We start from the raw sequence: 18,189 nt of genomic DNA, 5'->3' as shown, positions 1-18,189 counted from the left end.
ACTTAACCAGGATCATTTTGTAAGGATTTTTTCCAGTGCAGGAGTATCTTGGTGATTGGTAAACAAGGAATACCAAAAACTCACACCATGCAACACCGGCTTTCGGCTTCCAGTTTGGCAGAGGAAAAAGAGACCAAGACTTCCATTGTTCACTCTTTTATACCTTCCCCCGTAACGACCCCTAGCCATGCCCAAAAGTGGGCCTGGCTAATGACGTAGTTTACCGCCTACATACGTCTTTATGTCCATCCGTATATGTCTTTAGTCATGCCTAAAGTGGGTGTGGTTAGCAGTGTGGTAAACTGCTCTTTTATTACCTCATCTGTATGCACCTCTAGTAAGTCACATGGTTAATGGCAGCATTGTTTTCCTCCTACAATATACACTAGAAATTTATTGGAAAGAAACAAAGAATGGCAGCTGCCTCTGAATGGGAACAGAGACAACCATGAGCTGGGTCGAGGGGTGGACTTTCACAGAGTTTTTGGAGCATGTGCAGTGAGCTAGTGGAGTATGGGCAGTGATCTAGAGAAAAAGAATATGGTGGCAGGAATTTTCACTCAGTTGTTAAAGATGAGTCATAAGAATGAAGGTTTCTAAGTCTCAGAGGCAGAACAGACCAGGGATGGGCAATTTTTCACTGGCATGTTACCCTACAATTGAAGCAAAGATTTCCCTGAATTCAGTCACATAGGCAATCAGAGATTGCTGTAGGCGTGGTTCAATAGTCACACATTTGGCTCCAATTAATGGCAGACCTTGGCATCTTCTACTGATGCTAATTTTGCAGACATCTAGTATGTAACACATACAGGATCAAAATATTTCATTAGGATTTCAGAGGAAGTTCTGGCAAGTCAAGGATGTATGAAAAAGTAGGGTTTCTAAAAGCAAGTCCTGGGATGATAATGCATGACTGTGTAAGATGAAGTCTAAACTATTCAGAGAACTTTAAGATGACAGAAGTACCAATTTGTGGATCTTTTGTAAGACAATCCTCAGGCAAGAGGAGGATATACAATAAACAGAGAAGTTATATACTACAAGCAACAAGGACATAAGGCTTTTCAAGAACATTAGAATTCAGATTTTATTACATCTGTCGCTAGTGCAACATGGAGTTTCAGGGTTTAATATTTGTCTCATTAAGTTTTGGCTTGGTGTTGGTTCTGTTTTTTCTTTTCTCAATTTCCAGTATATTCTTTGAAGTAATATATATTTCCTTTTTTGTTATATACTGTATTATATAACAGATATTCAATTGCTCATATACCTGAGGTTTCTGTAATAATTCCCCTCAATATTAAAACATTCTATCCTGCATAGAAGCTCTTTAAGCAGGAAGGTAAACAGCTCAAAATAGTTTAAAGAAGTCCCTGAAAGTTACCAAAATCACTAAGTCCTCTATTCTCAATAGTAAACAGGCCAAGCTGCTCAGATCCAATCTCAGACCAAGCAAACAGCAAAGATTCACAGGACCAGGGTCTGGAAAAAGCTGAAACTGGCCAAGTTGCCTAGAAGACACTTAGAACTTGGAACATGGAAGGGCCTATTCAGCTGCTTGCAGGCTGTGCACTATGCTTCAGGTTCCCAGCTTTTGTGAGCTGTCACCCTGCTCATGTGATGTTGGAAATGCAGCTGTGTTTGAGTCATTTTGTGACCCTGTAAGTATCTCCTCACCCATATTCCTAGAATTAACCTCAATAAAACTCATTAGTTCACTAAGTTAATGTTTGATAATGTATATATTATTACCTGGTATAGGCCCCCAATCTGGAGTGAGTAGAAGTGTGTGTTGTGTGTCCTCAAGAAAAGTCTTGTCATAAAACTCAAGTCTAAGAATTTATCTGAGTCCAAGAAGGCATTTTGATGCTGGACTTTTGAACAGTTTTGAATTCTTTAGAGTTTTTAAATGTGTTTTGTTATTAGATGTCCATGAAACTTGGGAAAAATGATGTTTGAATATGAAATCTCTTCAAATGGCTCATACCTTGGAAGATTAGCTTCCGTCTGTTGTTCATATTTTATAATATTTGAAATATAAGCCTATGCTTATGAAATAGACTACTGATAGGTTGTCTTTGGTGCTGGCTTGTGTAACCTGCATCTAGGAACAAATGTGTGTGTGTATCCCAGTATTAACCATTTGCCTACAGGTAACGTAAAATGCCAATTTCATCCAAATTCCCTCATGGGTCTTCCCTTCAAATCCTAAAAAATAAAAACAACATACAAATTTACTCAGATATAACCAAATAATTTATAATGTGTTAGGTTTCACAAAATATTTAAAATAAAATATAATCATTATAATTGAGTATTTTCCCTGATCAGTGCCTATAGTATTGCTTGGGGTTATTATATTACCATGGATATTTATTTTTCAAGTTAAATCAATAGTATTAAGTATAGTAATATATGCATTTCAAATTGGAATGTTTTATTTGTTGAAATAAAGTTTCAAATATGTGAAGGGTTAGGAACATAAATCTACAAAGGATTTTCAATGAGTTGGATGGGGGAGATGATGGGGGAAGGGGAGGGCTGCAGGGAAAGGAAACTGGGACTGGGGTGTAAAATAACATTGTTTTTATTTTCAATGATAATCAATTAAAAAACAAAAACAAAACAAAAAAATCTTTAGAAATACAAATTACATAAACAATCATTAGTGGTTTTGATTTTAGCCATTCTGATGGTAGTGAGATGACATCTGAGTTGTTTTGATTTGCCTTTCTCTGGTACCAAATATATTTAGCACTTTCTCAAGAGTCTCTTGGCCATTTTAGACTCCTCTATTGAAAATTTTCTATTTTCTTCTGTACCCCACTTGGATCCTTTAATGTTGTGGAGCCTTCCTTCTTGAGTTCATTGTAAATTCTGGAGATCAGCCCTCTGTTAGATGTGGGGTTTGTGAATATTTTTTCCCATTCTGTAGGCTGTTGTTTTGTCTTGTTGACTGTGTCCTTTGCCTTGCAGAAACTCCTCAGTTTCAAAAGGTCCCATTTATTAATTGTCGATCTCAGTGTCTGTGCTACTAGTATTATGTTCAAGAAGCAGTTTCTTGTACCAGTTAGTTCAAGGGTACTTCCCACTTTCTCTTCTAAGAGACTCAGTGTGACTGGACTCATGATGAGGTCTTTGATCCATGTGGACTTAAGTATTGTGCATGGTGATAGATAGGGAACTACCTGCAATTTTTATATGTTAGCATCCAGTTACTCCAGCAATATTTGTTGAAGATGCTTTCTATTTTACATTGTAGAGTTTTAGCCTCTTTGTCAATGATCAGGTGTTCAAAGGTGTATGGGTTGATATCAGGATCTCTGATTTTATTCCATTGGTCTACCTGTCTGATTTTGTGCAAATACCAAGGTGTTATCAGGACTATAACTCTATAATAGTGCTTGAAGTCAGCAATGGTGGTGCCTCCTGAAGTTCTTTTATTGTACAGAGTTGTTTTAGACATCCTGGGTCTTTTGTTTTTCCATATGAAGGTGAGGATTGTCTTTTCCAGGTCTGTGAAAAATTTTCCTGGTGTTTTGATAGGGATTGCACTGAATTTGTAGATTGCTTTTGGTAAGATTGATATTTTTACTATTTTGATTCTACCTATCCAAGTGTATGAGAGATCTTTCCATTTTCTGGTATCCTCTTTTATTTCTTTCTTTAAAGACTCAAAGTTCTTGCTATACAGGTCTTTCCCCTGTTTGGTTAGAGTTACCCAAAGTTATTTTATGGTGTTTGTGACTATTTTAAAGGGTGATGTTTCTCTTATTTCTTTCTCATCCCCTTCATTGTCTATATATAGGAGGACTACTGATTTTTTAAATTAATTTTTTATCCTGCCACTTTGCTGAAGGTGTTTATCAGCTCTAAGCTCTAGGAGTTCCCTGGTAGAATTCATTGGGTCACTTACAGCTGTTTACCTTTCTGCTTCAATTAATGGCAGACCTTGGCAACTTCTACTGATGCTAATTTTGCAGACATCTAGTATGTAACACATACAGGACCAAAAATCTTTCATTAGGATTTCAGAGGAAGTCCTGGCAAGCTGCAAATAGTGAAAGTTTGACTTCTTCCTTTCCAGTTAGTATCCCTTTGGTTTCCTTTTGTTGTCTTATTGCTCTAGCAAGAACTTCGAGTATAATATTGAAGAGATATGGAGAAAGTGGACATCCTTATCTTGTTCATGATTTTAGAGGAATCATCTTGAGTTTCTCTCCATTTAGTTTTGTTGGCTCTTAGTTTGCTGTATATAGCTTTATTATGTTTAGGTATGTTCCTGTTATCCCTGATCTCTCTAAGACCTTTGACATTAAGGTGTATTGGATTTTGTCAAAGGCCTTTTCAGCATCATGTGAGATGATCATGTGGTTTTTCTTTTTCAGATTATTTATATAGTGGGTTACTTTGATGGATTTTCATATGTTAAGTCATCGCTGCATCCCTGGGATGAAGCCTACTTGATCATGGTGTATGATTTTTCTGATGTGTTCTTGGATTCAATTTGCCAATATTCTATTGAGTATTTTTGCATCAGTGCTCATGAGGGAAATTGGTCTGTAATTCCCTATCTTGGTTGTGTCTTTGTGTGGTTTGTGTACTAAGGTAATTTAGCCTCATAAAAAGAGTTTGGCAGTGATCCTTCTGCTTCTATCATATGGAACAATTTGAAGAGTATTGATATTAGATCTTCCTTGAATTTTTGGTAGAATTCCACATTGAAGCCATCTGGCCCTGGACTTTTTTTGATTGGAGGACTTTTTATGGCTGCTTCCATTTCTTTACATGCTATATATCTGTTTAAATTGTTTATCTGTTCTTCATTTAATTTTGGTAAGTGATATCTAGCCAGAAAATCATGCATTTCCTTCAGATTTTCCAATTTAGTGCCTTACAGGTTTTTAAAGTATGACCTGATGATTCTTTGGATTTCCCCAGTGTCTGTTGTTGTCTCTTTTTCATTTCTGATTTTGTTAATTATCATGTTTTCTCTCTGTCCTTTGGTTAGGTTTGATAAAGGTTTTTCTATCTTGTGGGTTTTCTCAAAGAACTAGCAGTTTGTTTCATTTATTCTTTGTATTGTTTTCTTTGTTTCTACTTTATTGATTTCAGCTCTCAATTTGATTATTTGCTGGTGTCTACTCCTCCTGTGTGAGTTTGCTTCTTTCTGTTCTAGAGATTTCTGGTGTTCTGTAAACTCTCTAGTGTGACAATTCTCCAGTTTCTTCATGTGAGTACTTAGTGCTGTGAACTTTCCTCTTAGAATTTCTTTCTAAGTATCCCAAAGGTTTGGGTATGTTCTGCTATCATTTTCATTGAAATCCAGGAAGACCACCGCTGGTGGGAATGCCAACTTGTGCAGCTACTTTGGAGATCAGTATAGAGATTCCTCAGAAAAAATGGAAATCAGTCTACTACAAGATCCAGCAATTCCACTCTCATATACCCAAAAGACATACACTCATACAATAATGACATCTGCTCAACTATGTTCATAGAAGTATTATGTGTAAAAGCCAGAAACTGAAAGCAATCTAGATGCCCCTCAACTGAAGAGTGGATAGAGAAAATGTGTTACATTTATACAATGGAGTACTATTCAGCAGGAAAAAAATGGAATCTCGAAATGTTCAGGCAAAATGATGGCACCAGAAGAAACCATCCTGAGTGAGGTAACCCAGTCACAAAAAGACAAGCATGGTATGTACTGACTCATATATGGATTTTAGACATGGAACAGGGCATTGCCAGCCTACAATCCCTCGGCTACAGAGACTGGCATGTAGGTAGGACCCTAAGAGAGATATGCATGGTAACCTGGAGAATGGTTATGGGATGAGATCTCTTAATTGTATTGGGAGGAGGGAAGGGGAGGACAGAAGGAGATGGGAGAAAGAGGAGGGTAGAGGAGTACATAGGAGAGCAGAAAGGTTGAGCCAGGGTAAGAATAGAGGAGAGAAGGATGAGAGATACCATAATCGAGGGAGCCATTATAAGTTCGAGGAGAGATCTGGCACTAGTGAGATCTTTAAAGGTCTACAAGAATGACACCAACTGGCATTAAGGCTATTTTAAATGCCCTCCATGATAATGAGATTGATGACTACCTTATATGCCATCCTAGAATACTTATCTAGTGGCTGACAGAAGCAGAGGCAGACACTACAGCTAAAAACCAAATTGAACTCCTGGAACCCAGTTGCAAAGAGGAGTGATGAGCAAAGGAATCAGGCTGGCAAAACCCACAGAGGCAGCTGACCTAAACAAGGAGGAACACATGGACCGCAGACTGATGACTGAGAGGCCAGCATGGGACTGATCCTAACACCCCCTCCCATAGTACGTGGGTGTCAGAGAAGAGGCCTCAGCAATCTGTGGGACTTGGAGAGTAGAGCAGCATTTGCTCTTGGCATACAAATGAACTCTGGAAACCCATTACATATGGAAGGACACTCTCTCAGCCTGGACAAATGGGGAAGGACCTAGACCCTGCCCGGCATGATATGACAGAGTCTGAAAATCCCTCATGGAAGCCCTTGCCCTCACTGGGGAGCAGAGGAGTGATGGAGTGGGATGGGGGTTTGGGAGGATTGGGGGTTGGGGGAAAAGGGGATGGGAAGGGAACTGAGAGTGACATGTGTAAAAAGTTAAGAAAAAAAGGAAAATTATAGATATCCACTGGCATAGTGTAATAAATCTGAATAATCCCAAGTACCATTTTACAATTTATAAAAACAAAGAAAATAATTTCACATAAAGACATTGAATAGTTGTATTGTGAGACATCAGTAAGTCTCTCTTGAAATTAAGGTTTTCCTAGTTTATTTTAATCAAATAACTGATGTGAAACTTGTTTCATCATTAAAATATTTATTATCCATGTGAACTTCTACATATTCAGTGAGCTGTGAAATGTCTTTTAAAGTCAAAATAAATTATTATAAATATGTTACAAATAAAAATTATATATTATATATTAGAAAACAAACATGTATTATTAGTAAACAAATGAAATTTAAGAGTTAATAATAGTACACATATCACAGAACCATTATGCAGTATGGGGACAAATCATTTTACATCACTTAAGACAGAATGTAACAAACCTTAATAGACATTTTATCCCTATGTTCATGCAAACAATGGCTCCTTTCTGTATAATTTGTGATTGACTGGAAGAGTAGGTTTGGAATTTTCCCCTCATAGAAAGGTTTCTATTTTTAGAAAAAATGAAGTCCTAATGTTGAAATATTTTTCATGTTTTCAACTTGGCATTGATAGTAGTAGCTATCTGTTTGGGGAAAAATGAAAAATCGTTTTATTTTTATTCTTTTCTCATATTTTACATCCTGATCACAATTTTTCCACCCACCAATCCTCCCACTCTCTCCCCCAGCTCTCCTCTATCCTATATTCATCTTTCCTCCTTTGCACTTCAGGCCTCCTAGTGATAGCAACTGAACACAGCATCACAAGTTACAATAAAACTAGGCACATCATACCCTTGCGTCAAGGCTGGATGAGGCAACCCAGTAGGAAGTAAAGGATCCCAAAAGCAGGCAAAGGTTGAGAAGAACACAGATGCTTTACTGGGGACATTTTGCTGCAGACAAAGCACAACCATTTCTTGTTGATTTACAAACTCCTATGTACCCATATGAAACAAGGAGAAACACTGATGTTTAAAAATGGGTGCCAGTTAGGTGACCGGGGCAGTCTTTGGGAACTCTGACAGTGGAATCAGTATTTATCCCTAGTGCACAAATGGACTTTAGGAGCCCATTCCCTATGGGGAGATACTCTCTCAGCCAAGATATGTGGAAGAGGGCCTTGGCTCTCCCCCAGATGATGTGACAGACTTTGATGATCCCCCATCGAAGGTCTCACCCTCCCTGGGGAGTGGGCAGGGGTAGCATGGGGGCTTGGGGGGGTCATGGGAGGTTGGGAGGGAGAGGGAACTGGGATTGAAATATAAAATAAGATTGTTTCTAAATTAAATAAAATGCAGAACATTACTAATGAGCTTAAAGATAAGTATTCAACAGAGTCCATTAAGAGGAAACCATATCATCAATTTATTTAGAAGGTGAGATCACGTTCTAATTAAATATACAAAACATATAAAAATAATTTATCTAACTTTAATTGTGTCTCATTGCTACCAATCTGGTAAGTAATTTTCTCAGTGCTCCTGTGACATCTTTGTTCCTCAGGCTATATATTAGGGGATTAAACACTGGAGTTAAAATGGTATAAAAGAGAGAAAGGAGTTTGTCTGTTCCCTCATGCTTATTAGACTTAGGTTTTAAATAGGTGATACTAGCTGATCCATAGATTAAAAACACAACTGTAAGATGGGAAGAGCAGGTGGAAAAGGCTTTGTTCCTTCCTGTGTTTGATGGCAATTTCAGGATGGTTGAGATGATCCTACTGTAAGATGCAAGGATCAACGTGAAGGGAACAGTGACAATCAATACAGCAAATATAAAGACCACGATTTCATTCACAAAGATGTTTCCACATGCTAATTTGAGCAGTGGAGGTATGTCACAGAAGAAGTGATTGATTTGGTTAGATTCACAGAAGGGAAGAGACAGAATCTGATGTCTGTCCCACCTGAATAGGAATTCCAATGACCCATGAACCAACCACTAGCTGGGTACACACCTTGTGACTCATGACAGCAGGATAGTGCAGAGGGTTACAGATGGCCACATAACGGTCATAAGCCATCACAGCCAGGAGGAAGCACTCTGTGGCCCCTAGTATAAGGAATAGGCACATTTGTGTAGCACAGGCAAAAAAAGAAATACTTCCTTTCAGTGTAGAAAGATCCATAAGCATTCTAGGAAGAGTGACAGAAACATAACATATTTCTAGGAAAGAAAAATTGCTGATAAAAAAATACATGGGTGTTTGCAGAGTGGGCTCCACCCTTGTGATTAGAATGATGATGCCATTCCCCAACAGAATAATTATGTAGATGAATAGGAAGATTCCAAAGAGAAACCAGTGCAATTTGGGAATATCAGAAAATCCCAAGAGAACAAATTCCATAGGTAGAGTAAAATTTGTTTCTGTGTTCTTGAATTCATTTGCTCTCTCTAGATTCACATGTTTGAATTGCATTTTCCTCTTTTCAAAGGGATGGGGTATGTGTTTTGGTCTTTATAAGTTCCAAGTTTCGTTCTGACACTTGCAGTTTCAATTTTTGGGGGATATGCTCTGAAATTAGAAGCAGTGAATATACATAAATAAAAATGGAATCAGATTCATCAATAAAATATTTCAATTATATTAGTCATATATATGTATATATACATATATATTCTAATTGTTTCAACAAAATCTATTCAGCTGTACATTTTTATTCACTTACTCCCTGTGTCTATCCCTTTCATAGCCTCAGAATTCATTTAATCTAGTTCCTGACTTTAAAAGCATTGAATCTTTCAAAATACCACTTATCTTTGAATTTCTAAAATAAGGTTGACATCTTTAAGGTTTTATTGTTTTTTTCACATGAATTTTCAATCTATCATGCAGTCTGACCTAAACAACACTCAAGGTTTTTCTTCATTTGCCAATGACTGAAGAAATATTTCCATTTATATTTTCTGGGTATGGAATTATTGCTTTTTAAAAATGTGTAAACCGTTCAAGCTGGATTTCTTTTACAGAGCTTTCCCTTCCAATTTAGTGTAGTAAATTTCTCATTGTTGTGGATTTAGAATGACAGTACCTATTTTAATTAACAAGTAAAATGCATTAAATAGCCAGGTGTTGGTGGCACATGTTTTTAATCCCAGAACTTGGGAGGCAGAGGCAGGCAGACCTCTGTGAGTTTGAAGCCAGCCTGGTCTACAGAGCGAGTTCCAGGACAGCCTACAAAACAATACAGAGAAACCCTGTCTTGAAAAACCAAAAAAAAATTCATTAAACAAAAATGTTCATCTTTATTTTTATGAGATTATATCCAACTTTAAGCAATCACCATTTGTTAATCATTAATCATTGTTAAACAAAACAGCAGGGTGTACCTGATGAAAGGGAAGAGACAAATGTTTAATTACATTATAATCTATGCAAATAAATAAAAATTTAATCATGTAACATATCTATGGTATATACACAAGGATTTGACAGCCTATTCTACAGATACTTGATCAGTGTGCTTATTTTCAGCTCATTTACAATAGCTCAGAGATGGAAAATAAAACTAAATATTCCTCAGTGGTAAGTGGATAAAGAACACTTGTTATGTATACATTATGAACTTGTATTCAGCTGTAAATAAAAATTTAATCAAGAAGTTTTCCAGTAAATAGATGGAACTAGAAAATTGTATATTGTATAAGAGAACTTAGGCTCATAAAGAACAAAAAACATTCAAAACCTATTATATTACATTTTAATTAAAAATACTTTCCAATTGAAATACTTAAATTCCCTTCAACTTATGGAATACACATTTCAAATGGGCTATATTTTAAATTTTTATTATCTGCATGTTCTCTCCTCCCTCTTTCCCTTTCTCTCTGTCTCATACTCTTTCTCTCCTCTCCATCCTGTTTTTCTTCCTCACACTTTCTCTTTCATCTTGTTTTCTCTGTTTCTCTTTACATCTCTTTCTGTGTTTGTCTGTGTGTAGGTGGAGGAGGGTGTTATACAGAGTCCATAGCCCACAGTGGAGGTCATAGGACATCTTCTGGTATATGGCTTTCCACTTACATCATGAGGAACCAAGGGACTGAACTCAAGTCATCAAGTTTAGCAGTAAGTTCCCTTACCATTGAGCAATTTATCCAGAATTCAACTCTGACTATTCTTTACATAGCAAACTAATTTTGCATATTTGCTCCCTCAATCTTTGTGTTTAATAGTGAGCTCTAGTTTAGGATCCTATAAAAGCCAAGCTTAAAGCTGTTCTTTCTTCTATTTCTTTTTATTTTTCTCATGATGATTTCTTCTAAATATGTGGACCTCAATGCATGTATAGGTGTCAGAGAAACTATCATGGTGCTTGTGAGAATTGTCATTGAGTTGCATTCATAGAAGTGGGTCGATGTTTATTAATTGAATTTCATTATTTTACATAGTGAAAATAAGTTGTTTATGCCACAACTATTCATTGCACAGGGAGAAAACTAGAATCAAAAAGTTTGTATAAAGCAAATTGTTATAATGTACTTCCATAATCCAAGTTTGTAGGAGTTGGAGGCAAGAGTATTGGTATGAGTTCAATGTGACTCTGTCAATAAAAGCGAAATATTGTGTCATAAAATAAAACATTTTCCTAATGAAAGATGTCATTGATTTAAACCATCATTTTGTTTTTTGAAAATTTTAGTATTTTTTCTGTAATATTTTCCCATTAAAATTCTTAAACTTTTTGTGTGTTTATTTTGTTGAGGTCATATCTGTTAAATAAAGTAATCAACCAGATTATATGAGAGAAATAAAGCTGGAAAATAGGCTAATGCTATAATAACTGCAAATAACAACTTCACTCTACATTATGTAATGTGATCCAATGTATTCCAGATACAGACAAGGCTATGTTTTGATGTGTGATTTCAAAATAAAGTAATGCTACAACTTATCAATAGAATTGGCTGCTTCATGTGAATCAAGTGGAAAGGCTAAATGGGAATATGAGAACACAAAATTCAGTTTTCAATATTAAAAACTCTTACTAACACAGATTAGATCAAAATAGGTGGTATTGCATTAAAACATACATATTGTGTTTATTCATTATTTATTAGAATAATATAATTCTTCTTGCTTTCCTTTGCATCTAAACTTTCCACATGGAAAAATAAAAAAACCTTTTACCACATTAAGTACCTGTAGTCACATATTGCATAAAAATTGTGCCATCAGTTTGACTGGGAGTCTTATAACCAAAATCAAATCAGCAGCTTTTCACCAATAATGACACTTGTATCGTGGAAGAAACAATTGCTGTCTGTCTTCACTATACTAGAAGAGTCATTAATATAGGAAAAGTATTTCTAGGAGAGATGTTACAATAGTAGATTTATCTTTATTACCATCACAACAAAATGTGCTTTCATTATAATCAAAACAATACTAATCATTATTTCTTCATATTTTTATCAAGATTATAGGAAAATTTTAAGAATTAAAAATTTCAGAGGGTTACCATATTATTTTATTATTTAAGTTATACAGTAAGAAAAATCTAAGACTAACCAAACAGCAAAACTTTAAGTCTAATATACTAGAATTCATTATCTCAGATGTTCAATAAGAATTATTAAATCATAATCCACAAACTCACAGTGCTGAGAAAAATATCAACGTATTATCATTTTACCTTTTTGCTTTTGATAAAGTTGTTCTTTCTCATTGAAGTTTTATTGCTTATAATATATATAAAAGGGAGCAGTATCACATTAAAACCACAACTGGACTTGTTTTCCAAACACCCAGTTCCATTTATACAAAAAATACTTTTTTCCAGTGGGGATACCTGTTCCCACTAGTCATAAATCAATTAATACCTATGTGCCCAAGTTTGAAATTAGTTTGGCATAGGTACATATTACATATTATAAATATGTATCACAGACTAGACCTTTTTTGATAACATCTCCACAGAATTCTTCCCCAAAAAGATTATAATCACTCACTAGCCCCAGAAGAATAAATATTTAAATTGTGATATATTCTGAAAGCATTCATGTTATCTGTTTAATTTCTTAACTGTGTGATATTGTAGTTATCATTCTCATTGGGAGAATTTATAGTAAGCAGAAGAAAGATGAACTACTGAACCACATTGCGCGTGCACACACACACACACACACACACACACACACACACACACACAGTTGCACTGTGTCAGTGGGAGATGTTCCACAGACAGAGAGATCCTGCTGAAGCTACAAATATACTATTATGAAATACTGAAGAAAATTTTAACTATGGAAAAAGAAGATATCTAACATATTCTGCTGCCCAAATTTCTACTCTGTCTCAAATGATTCTCAATTTTCAAAATGAAATTCCTTTAATGGGTTGGGTATTTTTCTTTTTTTATATTTACTTTTTAGCTTTTAAAACATTCATACTGCTCAATTTTGTAAATCTACTAGCAGAAATAAATATAGTACTTTTATTTTTGATATTTGAATATTAGATCAAGCGACATTGTGTATTGCTTTGGATTTGTCTTGTGTATACTACATCCACTTAGTGAAACCCATACATAATTGTGGGGAAACATGAAGTTGTCCTGTCCTAGGAACTTTGAGGTTGCAGTCTGTGGCTCCTCGGGCACTATGGGGTTCTTTACCTGCTGAGAAGCCAAGGAACTCCCTCAGGAAGGGAAGTGTTCAGTGTTTCTTTCTATTTTCCCTTAAGTGTCAAGAAATCATACATTAATCCTGAGTATTCTGCATAGCTTAGAAAAATCATTGTATCCTGGGAACTATGGCTGTATTGATCCTGGCAATTAACGATATTCTGTTTCTGATAAGGATGTAAGAAGACTGATGTCTCTCGATAAAAACTGTTACAGCTTCAGTTTTGCTGTGGCCACTCCAACTGAAGCCTGGTATAATTTCTCTCCAGCCATATCCTTAACTCTGGCCTGGTAGCTAAGCACAAGTGCTTACAAATAACATTATATGATGGTAGTATACTTGCATTCAATATACTATGAATACTTTCTGGAATATTCACCCAGTATATGTATTTATACTCTTTTTTTATTCTTGAATTTTAACAGAATAATAAACATAGTGCTCCTATGAAGTACTAAGTAGAAATTGGGAAACAGAAATAACCTGAACCTATTTGGCCATCCTCAATAACATTTCTCCTAAGATTCTCTGAGTACTGGAGGTAAACCAGTCATAGTCATTAGAAATAAATGTCTAAATAACTATGGATCTCTGTCATTAAGCTTTCTTCTATTGTGCACTAACTAAAATACTTGCCAGAAAAATTACTGGAAATCATATATTATTTCAAACAGAAGGGAAAATTAACAAAACTAAAGATAAAAAATGTGTAATACCATAGACTACACTCACATTTACAAGAAAATTAGGAAATGATCAGCAAAGTTATGTTTAGTAAGTTGACATAGGATTTAAAATTTCTAAAGCTAAGGAAGTACCAGATATCATACAAGAGGATACTAAAAATAGACATCAATCATGAGCCCGAAAATCAAGGCAGTTATCAAAACTCCCAACAACACCCAAGACCTAAGGATTCATCAGGTTCGCTACTGATTCAAAAGGACCTTTAACAAGCTAATACTGCTATTTACTCAAACAATTCTATAAAATAAATAATCAGAGCCACTTCCAAGTTCATTCTAGAAAGTCAAAGTTACCATGGCATCAAATCAGTGCTCTGCTTTAAAATAAAAATCAATGAAAATGATAGATCAATTTACCTGATAAGCATAGATACAAAACTACTCATAAAATAATTAAAATTCAAATTTTGCAGCATACATATTTTATTTTCCTAAAATAGTTCTTTTCTAATGGATGAAAATATCAGAAAATCATAAAAGTACATACATGTTTTACACTAAGATCTTCGCACAACTAACCAGCTGAGGCCAGGGTCCTGTACACTGCAGCTCCCACGCTTGCAGGAGACAACACGCCCAGAGCCTGCCAGCATCCAAGTCCCATGGCAAGGAAATCATAGGACTGTCTCCAGCCTGCCTTCCCGTGCCCTGAGCAGAACCACTGGAGACCTGAGGACTGAACATTGCGGATCCCATCCAGACATGATTCAGCCCACCCAGAGACTGCCAACAACATAGTCCCTTTTTCCACCGATGGGAGTAGATAGGACTGTTCACAGCCCTCCTTCAGGTGATCTTCACATAATTTGATGAGGACAGGGTACTGTGTACTACAGTTCCCATGCTGGCAGGAGACAGCCTGCCCAGAGACTGTCAGCATACAAGTCCCATTCTCCACCCACAGGAAAGGCAAGCCTAACCACCAGAAACCTGAGGACTGCACACTACAGATCCCATCCCAGCATGTTCCAACCTACCCAAAGATTGCCAAGGTCTTGGTACTAGGACCACATCCATCCACACAACAGGAAAGCCATCAGAGTATTGGACCTGCTCTCACCCATTAGAAAGGAACTGTGGTCACATACCTATCAGAAGAGGAAGAGACTCCTTCTGCACCCACTGGAAGAAATGATGAGAAGGAGACAATATAAAAACACACCCAGCAACACATAAACCAATATGACACCAGCAAAGTCTGGAGACTCTACACCTGCAAGAACTGAACAGTCCACTGCTGATGAAGTAGATAAGAAAGACCTTAAAAATAACTTCATGAACATGATGGAGGCCCTCAAAGATGATATGAGAAAATTCCATAAAGAAATGCAAGAAAAAACAAACAAAAAACATCAAATGCAAGAAAGACAGGAAAAGATGAAGCAAAAATTGCAAGAAACAATTCAAGAAGTGCAAGGGTTGAAAGATGAAATAGAGACAATAAAAATAGTTTGAAGGAATGCTGGAAATAAAAAACCTAGACAAACAGTCAGGTACTACAGATGCAAGCATAACCAAAAGAATGCAAGAGATGGAAGAGAGAATATCACATGGTGAAGATACACTAGGGGAAAGAGATTAATTAGCCAAAGAAAGTCCAACAAATCCCTAACACAAAATATCCAGGAAATATGGGACACCAAGAAAAGACCAAACCTAAGTATAATATGTATAGAAAAAGGTAAAGAAAACCACCTCAAAGGGGCAGACAACATATTCAACAAAAATCATAGAAGAAACCTTTCCCAAACTAAAGAAAGACAGGCCAATGAAGGTACAAGAAACTTAGAGAACACCAAATAGAGTGGACCACAAAACACAATGCCCTCACCACATAATAATAAAGACCCCAAATGCACAGAGTGAAGAAAGAATACTAAGAGTAGCTAAGGAAAAAGGTCAAGTAACATATAAAGGTACACCTATCAGAATTACACATGATGTCTCTATGAAAACTATGAAAGCCAGAAGGTCCTGGATAGGTATTCTACCAACAAAAAGAGGCCACGGATGCCAGCCTAGACTGCTATACCCAGAAAAGCTTTCAATCACTATAGATGGAGAAATCAAGATATTCCATGACAAAACCAGATTTAAACAATACTTATCTAGCCGGGCAGTGGTGGCTCACGCCTTTAATCCCAGCACTCGGGATGCAGAGGCAGGCAGATCTCTGTGAGTTCGAGGCCGGGCTGGACCGACAGCCTCCAAAACAATACAGAGAAACCCTGTCTCATAAAACCAAAAAAACCAAAAAACAAAAAACAAAAAACAATACTTATCTACTAACCCAGCCCTACAGCAAGTTCTAGAAGGAAAACTTCAACCCAAGGAAGATAATTACAACCAGAAAAACATTGCCAATCGATAATTCCACTTTACCAACAACCAAAAGAAAATAGGGGTGAAAATCCACACACAATTGCACAACCAACAACAACTCCAAAACGAACATAAATAAGCAGTCAGTGGTCATTAATATAAGTCAATATTAATGTCTTAATTTGCCCATAAAAAGACAGGCTAACACAATGGATATGAAGACAGAATCCATCCTTCTGCTGCATACAAGAAACGCACCTCAACTTCAAAGACAGACATTACCTCAGAGTTAAGGGTTGGGAAAAGATTTTCCAATCAAATGGACCCAAGAAACAAGTAGGGGTAGCAATCCCAATATCTAACAAATTAGAGCTTAAACTAAAATCAATCAAAAAAGATGAAGGAGGTCATTTCATATTTATCTCAGGAGAAATCCACCAAGATGTACTATCAACTCTGAACATCAATTCCCCAAATACAAAGGCACCCATGTTCATAAAAGAAACATTACTAAAACTCAAATCATACATAAAACCTCACACATTTAAGTGGGAGACTTCAACACTCCACTCTAAGCACTAGACAGGACCACCAGACAGAAACTTAACAAAGAAGCAAAGTAATTAATAGAAGTTATGACCCAATTAGGTTTAACAGACATCTATAGAACATTCCATCCAAACACAAAGGGATATACCTTCTTCTCAGTGCCATATGGAACCTTCTCAAAAATGGGCCATATACTCGCCAGCATATCACACTCAACAGGTACAAAAAATTGAAATACCTCCATGTACCTTATCAGACCAACATCAACAACAACAATACAAATTGCAGAAAACCTACAAACTCATGGAAATTGAATAATGCACAATTGCACCAATCCTGGGTCAAATAAGAAATTAAAGACTTCCTAGAATTCAATGAGAATGAAGATACAACATATCCAAACTTATGGGACATTTTGAAAGTGCTAAGAAGAAAGTTCATAGAAGTGAGTGTCCACATGAAGAAACTAGAGAATAGTCATATTGGTCAATTAACAGCACAACTGAATGCCCTAGAACACTAAGAAACAAACTCACCCTGGAGGAGTAGACACCAGGAAATAATCAAATTGATGGCTGAATTCAATAAAGTAGAAGTAGGAAAACAATACAAAGAATCAATGTAATGAATAATTAGTTCTTTGAGAAAATCAACAAGATAGACAAACATTTTTCCAAACTTACCAACTGACAGAGTGTGAACATGCAAATTAACAAAATCAGAAATGAAAAGAGGGTCATAACAATGGACACGGAGAAAATCCAGAGAATCATCAGGTAATACTTTGCAACCTGTACTCCACAAAATTTGAAAATTTAAAAGAAATGGACAATTTTCTGGATAGCTATCACTTGCCAAAATTGAATCAAGAACAGATAAGCAATTTAAATAGACCCATAGTTCCTTAGGGAATAGAATCAGTCATCAAAAGTCTCCTAACCAAAAAAGTCCAGGTCTCGATGGCCTAAATGCAGACTTCTAGCAGAAATTCAAAGTTCAGCTTATACCAGTTCTCCTCAAAGCATTCCATGCAATAGAAGCCAAGGGGTCTTTGCCAAGGTTTTTTATGAGGCTTCAATAACCTTGATACCCAAGCCACAAATACACCACTAAGTAAGAGAACTTCAGAGCAATATTCCTCATGAACATTGATGCAAAAATGCCCAAGAAAATACTGGTGAATCGGATCCAGGAACACATCAGAAAACTCAACCACCATGATCATGTAGGTT

General features: G+C 36.3%; 1 pseudogene; it reads right to left on the bottom strand.

The window, feature by feature from the left end:
* Positions 1–8,147: 8,147 nt before the first annotated feature.
* LOC101825369 lies at positions 8,148–9,063 on the bottom strand (annotated as a pseudogene).
* Between the last annotated feature and the right edge of the window lie 9,126 nt (positions 9,064–18,189).

Source organism: Mesocricetus auratus, unplaced genomic scaffold, assembly GCF_017639785.1.
Source record: "Mesocricetus auratus isolate SY011 unplaced genomic scaffold, BCM_Maur_2.0 Super-Scaffold_100004, whole genome shotgun sequence".
Taxonomy (NCBI): domain Eukaryota; kingdom Metazoa; phylum Chordata; class Mammalia; order Rodentia; family Cricetidae; genus Mesocricetus; species Mesocricetus auratus.
This window is presented reverse-complemented; position numbering and strand designations above follow the sequence as displayed.